Below are 11,858 nucleotides of genomic sequence, written 5' to 3'. Positions count from 1 at the left end.
ACAAAGTTGTTGAGGAATGGTCAGCAGACTCGATTCATCAGGGCCATTCGTTAGACCGAAGGCCATTACAACAAATTCATAATGTCCATAACGAGTTCGGAAAGAGGTTTTGGGGATATGCTCTTCCCGGACCTTGAGTTGGTGGTATATGGATTGCAGATCTATCTTAGAGAAGTAGTTTGCTCCTTGAAGCTGGTCGATTAGATCGTCGATTCATGGAAGTGGGTAGCGATTTTTGATAGTAAGCTTATTCAGTTCCCTATAATCGATACGCATCCTAAAGGATCTGTCCTTCTTCTTAACAAAGAGGACCGGAGCTCCTAGAGTGAGAAGATTTAGATGTAAAATTGTAAAAGTCGAATATAGTGTATTGTATAGTTTCGCATTTTACGTTATTTTACTAAGTCATCTGTTTTGCGAAGTGAAAATGTCTAGACTTAGTATATTTTTTGTACACTCATGTTCCCTATAAATAGGGACTGAGGTTAGAAGTAGGAAGAGGTTGTTTTCGTAACAGATATCTCTTTTCTGCTTATTTTGTAATCAGTCTTTATCAATATGAGATCTGATTAATATTTACTCTTTGTGTTCTTAATCTTCAATCACTCAAATCTAACTTTGCTTTTTCAAATCTCGATAACAATTCTCATCAATTGGTATCAGAGCGTGATTCAAACTGCTTTGATCTGATTTTCGTGTTAGAATCATTTGCTTTTCGAGTTGCAACTTTACTCAAAATTTTCGACGCATTTTGGTTTCGAAAATCACTTTTGATCTTCAGATTTGAATTGATTCTGTCTTTGAATTGTTAAGTCGAGTAATCGATTAGTGATTTGTGATCAATTCATTTGATCAAATTCTCTATTTCAACAAGTTTTTCAAGCTTTCTGAAAATTTCTTTGTTCATCAATGGCGAACTTCAACATGAATACAATGACTTCCTTTTCTCACTTGCTTGGTTCCTCAACCAAAATTCCAATGTTAATTCCAGAATACTATGATCAGTGGGCTGATAGAATGGAAGATTACTTAAATGGAATTGATGAAGAACTTTGGAATTGTATCGATGGAACAGTGCAAGCTCCTGCTAATGTTCAACTAATTGGACCTTCTACAACATCTACTGAAGTTGCTGATCAGGAAAAACGATTGAAGAATAATGAAAAGAGGTGCATGAGGGAACTAAGAGGTGCTCTACCTCCTGTGGTTTACAATTACATCCGTAGTTGTAAAACAGCCAAGGATATCTGGAATACTCTGAAAGAGAAGTATCAAGGTAGCGAAAAGACGAAGATCAACTCTGTGAAACATTGTCTAGTTGAACTGAAGGAATTCAGACAAAAGGATACAGAAACTCTTGAAAATTACTATGATCGTCTGAATGAGCTTATGTTTCGCTGCAATAGGTATGGAATCACTAGGTCTCTCATGGAGTTCAATTTAACTTTCATTATGGGTCTTCGCAAGGAATGGCGAAGTGTGAGCATGATGATTAAGAATCAACAGAGTTTTGATACAACTAAATTGAATGATCTCTACAATCAACTGAAAACACATGAAAATGAGGTTTCAGAAATGTATGAAGAATCAAAACAGGTTATTGGAGGTCCTTTGGCTCTTGTTTCAAAGGTATCAGAAACTAATGTTAATGAAAAGATGGTTCAGATGAAGAAGGATTTTTGATGAACTCTGATGATGAAGCTGTGGCATTCTATTCAAATAACAGAGTTAAAAAGTTTTTCAAAAAGCCTTTTAATCCAAAAGGAAAGACTAGTGATGTGAAAAATGCAGTCACAAGAACTGGAGGGGAGGAGAGGAAGAAACTGGAGAAAGCAGATGAGAAACAAAAAGATGCGAAAGAAGAGAAGAAGTTGAAAGGTGATTCAGGAATTTACTGTCACTACTGCAATGGTGCGAATCACTTCGCAGCTGATTGCATGCTGCGAAAGAAAGGAGAGAAGAAAGAAAAAAGTTAAAGATGAAGCATACTACTCTGAAAAGATTGAAGAGATACGTGCTAAGACCAAAGGAGTGTCTTTAGTTGCGAAGGGTGAATCTGCTAATGAAGAAAGTGGAACGTATCAGATCTGGTCTTCAGGATCTGATGATGAGGAAATGAGGCATCCCACACATGGAGCAATGTTCGCAAGTTTTGAAGATTGCGAAGAGAACATTGCATGGAGATGCTTCGTATCTAAATCCACTGACAAATCACCAATGACAACCAAGGTACGTGCAATACTTGAATCTTTTAATATTCCTTTATCTGCTTATGATGCTGAAATTGTTTCATTTGATGATAGTGTGGCTTATTTTGATTCTGTGATTGTGTCTGCTAGTACTGAAGCTCAAAAATTAAATTTGCAACTAAGTGAGACACGAAGAGAATTAGAAATAAAGAGGAGCAGAGTAGAAAAACTGGAAATGCAGATAAAAAATATAGATTGTGATAGGAATAATCTTACAAATGATGTTAGGTTGTTGCTAGCACAAAGAAACATATATTGTAATTCTGCAAAACGATTGTATGCAAAATTAACTGCTTTACATCATTCTTCTGACATTAGCAAAGAACAACATAGGAAACTTTTACCTTTTCTTGAGTATGAACGTGAAAAAGTTGATGTTGTTTCTTATGATTGTGAAAGTATAGTTGCTCAATTTGATAAAATACCTTATGATAGATATTCATATGGTATTGTCAAAATTGATGAATTTATGAATGCTGATGAGTTGGTAAACATTGTCAATGAAAGTTTGACAAAGAGTGAACAAGTGAAAATCATAAAGAAAACCGAAAATTCAATTCTTACCTCACAATTCAATTATGCTGATATTGATGAAAATTCAGATAATGTGAGTGAAATCAGTGAGATAGAAGAGGAAGAAGAAGTTGATTGTTCTCAATTGTCAATCATTAATATCACATCTAAGATCAAAGGTAAAGAAATAATAGTTGATTCAATAGTGGATGATGAAATTGATAAATCTTCAACTTCGCAACATTGTAAGTTTGATAATGTGGAAGTTGAAAGCTAGAAATCTGATGATACTAATGAGAACAAAGAAGAAAAGAAAGATTCAAATGAAACACCTCAACGAGTTGTGGTTGATCAAGTGTTTGAAAATACAAAAGAATTTGACAAAATTTTAAATGACAAAGGTGCACATTATTTGGAAACCAACACAGTGGTATATCCAAATTTTATATGTACTGATAAAACCATTTTTCCAAATCACGTTTTTGTCACTACTGGAAATGCTGAGAAAGTTCATCCTGAATTCAACAAAATGATTGAAAAAGATAATCTAAAGTCAACGACAGAAGGTTTTTTTGCAAATCAAAACACAGAAGAAAACAATTTAACTCAAAATCCTTATGTGTTTCAAAAACAAAAATCATTACAAAAATGGGTGGTTAAAGGTGAAAAATCAAACAAAATTTTTGAAAAAGTTGAAAAATCAAAGTCTGAAGTGAAACTAAATTCACATGAATTCAAATTGATGGTTGCAAATTATTCAACAGAAAATAATGTTTCAAAAAGAAAAGCAAGAAAAGCAATTTTCTGGCAAGTTGTGTCTAATGACAAACCAAGAGTTGAAAAAGAACAAATTTCAAAAACATCATCAAAATTTCAAAACAAAAATAAACAAACAGATTCAAGTTTTCATAAACCAATAAACTCTGTTGACAAAGTTCCATATATTCGCAAATATGACAACAATCGAAAATTTGAGAATTCGCAAAAATTTGCAAATAATCAAAAGTTTCAAAATGTTGGCAAATTCACGAATACTTCATCAAGTTTGAAAAACTCAACTCAAGCCAAAGTGAAATTTTCACCAAAACAACCAAATTTTCCAAATCCTTCAGTCTCAAAGCCAACCAAAGTTTCAATCGTTGGTTTGAAGGGAAAGGAAGAAAATATCAAAGTGGGAAGTTTTCAGAGGAACAAATCAAGAATGCATTTGATAAGTTCACAAATAACTCTTCAACTGCTAGTTCAACATCTCATAATTCGCAAGTTCCGGTTCAAAAATGGAAACCAGTTATCAAAAATGTGAATGTTGTGAAGGATAAGATTACAATCAATGGAAATCCAAAACTATTGAATGACTATATCTCAATATCTAGATCTGATGATATTGATATAATGGATTCTGTTACAAAAAAGTGAAAACATGGTTTTTAAATTTCAAGAATTTGTTTCATTCTACTAATGATGGACCCAACAAGTCTTGGGTTCCTATATTCTTTCAATAAATGCAGGTGATGTGTGACATGCAATATGATACGAAATGGTATATTGATAGTGGTTGCTCTCATCATATGACTGGAAGAAAGGAAAACTTGCGAGATTATAGAAGCTTGGAAAATGCTGGAGTAGTTAAATTTGGAAATAATCACAAGTGTCAAGTGAAAGGCTATGGCAAAGTCACAAATGGAAACTTCACTGTAAACAGAGTTGCTTATGTTGAAGGACTTCAACATAATTTGATAAGTGTGTCATAACTTGTTGTTGGTACTGGAAATCAAGTTGTATTTAATGAAGAAGGAAGTATCATTTCAAATGCGAAGTCAAATAAAATACTTCTAAAATCCAAAAGATATGGTGATATGTTTACACTGGACATCAAACCAATTAGGGGAAAACCTGTTGTGTGTTTACTATCAAAAGCATCTGATGATCTCAGCTGGCTTTGGCATAGAAGATTGTCACACTTGAACTTTCGAAATATTAATAAACTTGTAACTGAAGATTTAGTTCGAGGGTTACCAGTACTAAAATTTGACAATGATTCTTTGTGTGCAGCTTGCGAACAAGGAAAACAACATCGAAAAGGTCATCCGATTGTGATAGATTCAAAAATCGTAGAACCATTGGAACTTCTTCACATTGACTTATGTGGACCATCGACTGTTGCAACAATCAATAAAAAGCGGTATATTTTAGTTGTTGTAGATGATTTCTCTCGATTCACATGGTTGTTTTTTCTCAGGTTGAAATCTGAAGTTTCTCAGACGATGATAGATTTTATCAAAAAGATTGAACTCAGTCTGAAGAAGAATGTACGAAAATTAAAAGTGATAATGGCTCTGAGTTTAAAAATCAAACTCTTGATATTTTTCGCACAAGCAAAGGCATTTCGCATAATTTCTCATCACCATATACTCCACAACAAAATGGAGTTGTTGAAAGAAGAAATCGATCTCTATGCGAAGCAGCCAGGACCATGTTAACATATGCGAATCTACCGCAATAACTTTGGGCGGAAGCAGTGTCCACTGCATGTTTTACTCAGAATCGCTCATTCATTCATCGAAGATTCAATGTTACTCCATATGAAATAATCAATAATCGAAAACCTAATGTAAAATTCTTTCATGTTTTTGGTTGCAGGTGTTTTATCATGAATCTCAAAGATAATTTGTCCAAGTTCCAAGCTAAAGCTGATGAAGGCATATTCTTAGGATATTCACAGAATTCAGTTGCATACAGAGTGCTTAATAAAAGAACAAGAAAAGTTGAAGAAACTTTCAATTTAACATTTGATGATTACTATCTTAAACAAATGGATAGTAAATTTGAAAATAAATCAATACTTGTGGATTCAAATACTCCAATTAATAATTCTGAAATAAATAATTTTGATTATCACTTAATTTTCGGCATTCCTGACAGGGCAATTGATGCAGAAAATAATGCTCCTGATAATCAAACATCAGAATCCTCAAAACATACTGATGATTCGATAATAACTTGTGAAAGTACGCCTGATATTCGTGTGGAGGAGGAACATACGAGTATTCATGAAGATAATCAGCCAACTTTCGAGGGGGAGATTGAAATTATGAATCATCAAGTTGAGGGGGAGCATTCGCAGAATCAACAGGAACATCATTTTGAGGGGGAGCATCAAGATGAAGATCATGTTGAGGGGGAGCATGATGAAACAGAGACAATTAATCTTGATGAAAATGATGAGTTTCATGAACTAAGTGATAACTTTTTTGTTGCAGGATCTGAAAATGAAGATATGTATGAAGATGCACCATTAGAATTTGATCCTAATTTTCCACCACTTGAGAAATGGACAAGAAATCATCCAAAAGAACAGGTAATTGGTAATCCACAAGAAGGTGTGTTGACTAGAGCTCAAATTCGTGCGAAAAATGAGGTACTCAATGCGAACCAAGAACTCTGTATGTTTAATGTATTTATTTTGAAAATAGAGCCAAAGACAGTAAAGGATGCTATGGAACACTCCGATTGGGTTGTTGCTATGCAATCTGAACTGGCTGAATTTGAACGAAACAAGGTTTGGAGATTAGTTTCTAAACCTTCTGATGTTTCAATTGTCGAATTAAAATGGATTTTTAAAAACAAAACCGATAAAGATGGCAATATTATTCGAAATAAAGCTAGACTAGTGGTTAAAGGTTATTCGCAACAAGAAGGCATAGACTATGAAGAAACATTTGCACCTGTTGCAAGACTTGAAGCAGTTCGCATATTTTAGCCTATGCAGCTCACAAAGACTTTGATGTTTATCAAATGGATGTTAAATGTGCATTCTTAAATGGAGAACTAGAAGAAACAGTGTATGTTGAACAACCACCAGGATTTATAAGCAATGAACATCCTAATCATGTTTATATCCTAGACAAAGCTGTATATGGATGAAAACAAGCACCAAGAGCCTGGTACGCAACACTTACAAATTTCTTGAAACAATCTAAATTTAAACAAGGATCAGTTGACCCCACATTATTTCGCAAGAAAGTTGGGTGTCATCTAATGCTTGTTCAAATTTATGTTGATGATATTATTTTTTGCTCAACTGATCCAGCATTGTCAATTGAATTTGAAAATTTAATGAAAAGTCAGTTTGAAATGAGCATGATGGGAAAAATCAATAATTTTCATGGTTTAAACATAAGACAGAACATGGATGGAATCTTAATCAATCAAGAAAAATATACGAAGAACTTGCTTGAAAAGTTTGGAATGACTAATAGCACAAAACTCAGAGTACCAATAGCAGTAGGAACAAGACTAACCCCTTCGTTAGATGCTCCTGCTGTTGATTTAACACTTTATCGAAGCATGATAGGGTCTTTATTGTACTTAACTGCAAGTAGACCTGATATTATGTTTTCGGTTTGCAATTGTGCTAGATATCAAGCTAATCCCAGAGAACCTCATCTGACTGCAGTGAAAAATATTTTTCGCTATCTAGAGGGAACCGTTTCTTTAGGACTTTGGTATCCTACGAAAACGAGATTTTTCATTCAAGCTTTTTTAGATTCTGATCTAGGAGGATGTACTTTGGATAGGAAAAGTACGAGTGGTGGATGTCAACTATTGGATGGGAAGTTGGTGAGTTGGCAATTAAAGAAACAGACTTGTGTGGCTATATCAACCGCTGAGGCAGAATACATAGCTGCTGCTACTTGCACTTCGCAAATTATTTGGATTCAGAGTCAACTTCGTGACTATGCAATAAACATGAAAAAGATTCCTTTGTATTGTGATTCGCAAAGTGCAATTCGCATTTGTCATAATCCAGTACAACATTCAAAGACAAAACACATTGCTCTTCGATATCATTTTATCAAAGATCATGTGGAAGATGGGAATATTGAAATTCATTGTGTTAAAACAACTGAACAACTTGCTGATATTTTTACAAAACCTCTTGATGAAAAATCATTTGTTAGAATTTTAGCAGGTTTGGGGATGATTAATGCGAATTCAATTTCAACAACTCATGCCTAAAAGTCTTGTTCAGCAGTTATGAGTCAAATTTGTTCAGAGGTTACTGTTCATTCAGAGGCTTCGCATGGCTTCGCATCCACATCTTTTCGCATTTGAGATCATAACAACTAAGGTAAGGTTTACGAATAATTTTTTTTTAACTTTTGAAAAATCAAAAATCCAAAAAGATTTTATTTTGTTATGTTTTTTATTTTAAAAAATTAAAAATACAAAAAGATTTTTTTTTTGTTGTTATGTTCTTTAATTTTGAAAAATTCAAAAATCACAAAAATATTTTTGTTTTCTTTGTTCTTTAAACTTTGTGTGCTGAGAATTTAATACAGGGCTAAAATGCGAAGAGGTCATACTTATGTGTTTCTACGGGAAGGTATCAAATTTCTTTTAAAAACTAGTTAGGATGTCCCTAGAAGCATGCTGCTGTATGTAGACCAAAAGCCTCAACATGACTCTATGTGTGTGAAGAAAGCCTTAATGAAATTATCATATGAAAATTTCTTCCCAAAAAGGCTTATATTCGCATAAGTCAACAGAGCTACCTTACTCTTCTCAAATGAGTTAAGAGTTTTCTGTTTTGTCCATAATCACAGAGGTACACTTCGATTCTTATCCAATCTTTTTATACCAAATCATTCTTACACTCCAAAATTTTGAAGGGATTTGTCCTTGAGGTTTTTGATCAAACCAATCAAAACCTAGACAAATCACAAGTCTGTGTTTATGATCTAACATCATGAGTTCGTGATGGAAGTGAAACCCAACAATCATAAACCTTAAGGAATTGACGGGGAACTTTGTTCTAGATTTTTACGAAACTTTTGTTTCAGTATCAAAAATTTCGAAACTTCAAATCATATTCAATTCGCATGTGTGGTCTTGATCAAATATTCACAACCAAGAATGTTTGTTACCCAACAAGATCCAGAACAAATTTTCTTTTGAATATGATTTCAGTGTAAGTTTCATTAGCAAATCCTTGTCATGATAAATATTTTCACAAGCCAATTTGTCACTGACGACACTGGTCAAACAAGTAATTTCATTTACAATTTCTCACCTTATGTTAAGGCTGATATGTAATGAAATTTCAAACCAATCCATAATGTCTTTTAAAAGAAGCCCTTCGATACTTCTCTACAAGTATTTGATTGTAAATCGCGGGAAACTACATAAGCTGTTGATTATCTCTCTTGATAATTAACGAAGCAACCTTTGCCTGGGGTTTTACTGCATTCATGTCAAATTAAATTTTTGACATCACAACATTCCAAATATTTTTTTTGTTTCTCATCTTATTTTGTTGACACAATGCACACACGAAATCCTTGAGGTTTTGAGTAAAACCAACTCAGACTGATGATTTCGCAAATCTGGCATATGACTTCACTTTATATCCCAAAAGTGAAAGAGCCTTGACTCCATGTGAAGGGTTTTAACGGTTCAGATTCTATAACGGGAAACTTGACAGGCTGTATACTCAAAATGGTTGGTATTCTATCCGTTTTTCAAGGAGATGGGACAGTTACTTTTTGAAGCATGGTTATCTTTTGCAGTCATGATCCGATTTTCAAGGTGCCACATCGGATAACATTAAATGTATCCCGCTTTCATTTCAAATCAATTTTGAGTAACCTATAAAAGGGGGATCAAGCACACTATATACGGTTACGCAAACAGAACTCTCATAAAACTTCAAAGTCTAAACCTTGATCAAAACTTCATCTTTCTCAAAACCCTAACAATGGCAGCCACTCAATCCAACACTGATGAAGTTCTTTCTCAATCCCTGATGAAAATCCAAAGCATCAATTATCAAGTTGATCCAAACGTTTCCTCTTATCCTGAAGAATTGAAGATGCTTATCGTTGCTCTGAAATGATCACCTCTGTCAACTGCCATGTTCAGTTCCTTCTCTGTTTCAATGATATGGTTATCCCTGGCAGCTTCAATGGCATCATACAATCACACAGCAGATGTGATCAACTTCAATTTAACCAACAACAAACGGTTAAACTGTCCAAGAAGATGTTTGTTGAAATCTTGCAGATTCCAAACAACCCTCCGTTTGTCAAACCTGTCAACTCGTAAATCATTCACATGTTCAACGAGATGGGTCATCAACCGGAGCTTGAGAAAATCAGTGACTTTAGAAATTCTGGGTTGCCGTGTATCTGGAATTTCTTATTTGGCATTTTTCTAAGGTGTCTTACAGGAAGATCCGTCGGAATGGATAGAGGAAGAATGGAAGTATATGCCATGGTTATGGGCATATACTATGATATCAACGTAGATTATGCAAACCAGTTATGGAAGGAATTTGTTAAAAGTCTTGAAAACACAAATTCGGAAAAGGGGATCTCGTGTGCCAGATATTGGAGCTTGATTCTAGAAAAGGTCTATGAAAAAGAATCAATTCCAGTAATGGAGGATGCTGAAGTTGCAGAATTTTCTTTATACCAGTTTCCAAAGACGGTAGAAGATGATGAAGCAATCTTTACTCATGTTGCTCGCATTCCAGATGCGATGCTTCGCAAAGTGTCTCAAACTCACAAAGTTTTGGTGAGATATTTGCGAACTGTTGACCCATCAGAGCAGACTGGAGTATTACTAGATGTTGCTACTCCGTCAAAGAAGAAGAAGATTAGCAAGAAAGATGCGAAGAGTTCATTCTCACCAAAAGTTCAAGATGAAGCTATTCAGACTGAAGAAACTTCATCAAAGTCGAAGAAAGAAATCATACCTTCTAAGTATGGGGTATTGAAGCAAATTCGCAAGGCTAAGGTGAGTAGTAAAGGCGTTACTATTCGCAGTATTCCAGCTCCGGTTTCTCCAGGCAAGAAAAGACAAAAAGCTGAAGATGTTGCCAAAAACATGCAACGTACACTTGTCAAAAGGAGAAAGATGGTGATTCGCAATGAATCATCTGATGAAGAAATCGTACCAGAAACTCCACCCGTAACATCTATGGTAAATTTTTCTTTACCGATTATTCATACTTCCCAAATTTCTACCACTCTACCACAAACCAAACCACTCGAAATAGTTCCTACCAAATCAGTTTCTGAGGAGGTACCTATTTCTGATACGGTTGTCAACGTATCTGATACGGGGGCACCTATCCTGAGTGTTGCAACCACAATCCCAATCTCAATCTCCTTACCCATTTCATTACAAGTTGTTTCAATTCCAGTTACCACTTTATCCACCACTTCATCAATTTTTGATCATGTTCTTCAAAACCCATTTACAACTCTTTTTCCTTCTCAATCACCCGAAAATTCTCAACCTTCGCAATCTTTATCTGATACTGAAGCTGAAGGCAGTGCCTTTGGAGGAATCATTGAAGATATTCATTTTGATTCAGAGGATGAGGATAGTCCTGATCATATGCTTATGACAAGAAAACAATTTAAAATCCTGAATCAAAAATTAAATGCTATTATTCAGTCACAAGCTGATTCTGGCAGGATGTCCTCTATTTCTACTATGGAGGTTGATGTAATGATCAAAGGGGCTGAGAAGCGGATTATGGAGAAGGTTGATCAATCCGACAAAAATAATGAGCTTCGCATTCAAGCACAAGGGAGCAATTTTTCTTCAGCAATAAAGGATTTGAAAGCTGTTGCAAAAGAACGTCATGTTCTTTTTGTACAAGATGTGAAGAAGGTTCGAGAAGATGTCAACTTTAAACTTCAAGAATTGAAATCTGAAATTGCAAAGGAGCTTCAAGATATTCATACTCAAAATGCTGAAGTTCAAAAGCAGATTGTGGAGGTTTCTTCAAAAGTACAAAAGTCTGCTGATGTTAGTAATTCTGAAGCAACTACTGAAGAAACAAAGGAGAAGCTTGCTCAGCTATTCAAGTTGGTGTCTGAGCTTAAGATGATGGTTTCACAATCTTCAACAACTCAAATTCTTACTCCTGAGTTTTTGACTCTAAAGATTAATACTCTAGAGCAAGCAATTCAGAAAGCTCTTGCTCCACTCGCAAATTTTACTTCTTTACTACCCAGGAGTGCCCCACCTGCTTTCACAGGGGTGCAAGGGGGAGAGAAAAGACCAAGTAAAGAAGAAGATGCG

The sequence above is a fragment of the Lactuca sativa genome, chromosome 8 (assembly GCF_002870075.4).
Source record: "Lactuca sativa cultivar Salinas chromosome 8, Lsat_Salinas_v11, whole genome shotgun sequence".
NCBI lineage: Eukaryota > Viridiplantae > Streptophyta > Magnoliopsida > Asterales > Asteraceae > Lactuca > Lactuca sativa.
This window is presented reverse-complemented; position numbering follows the sequence as displayed.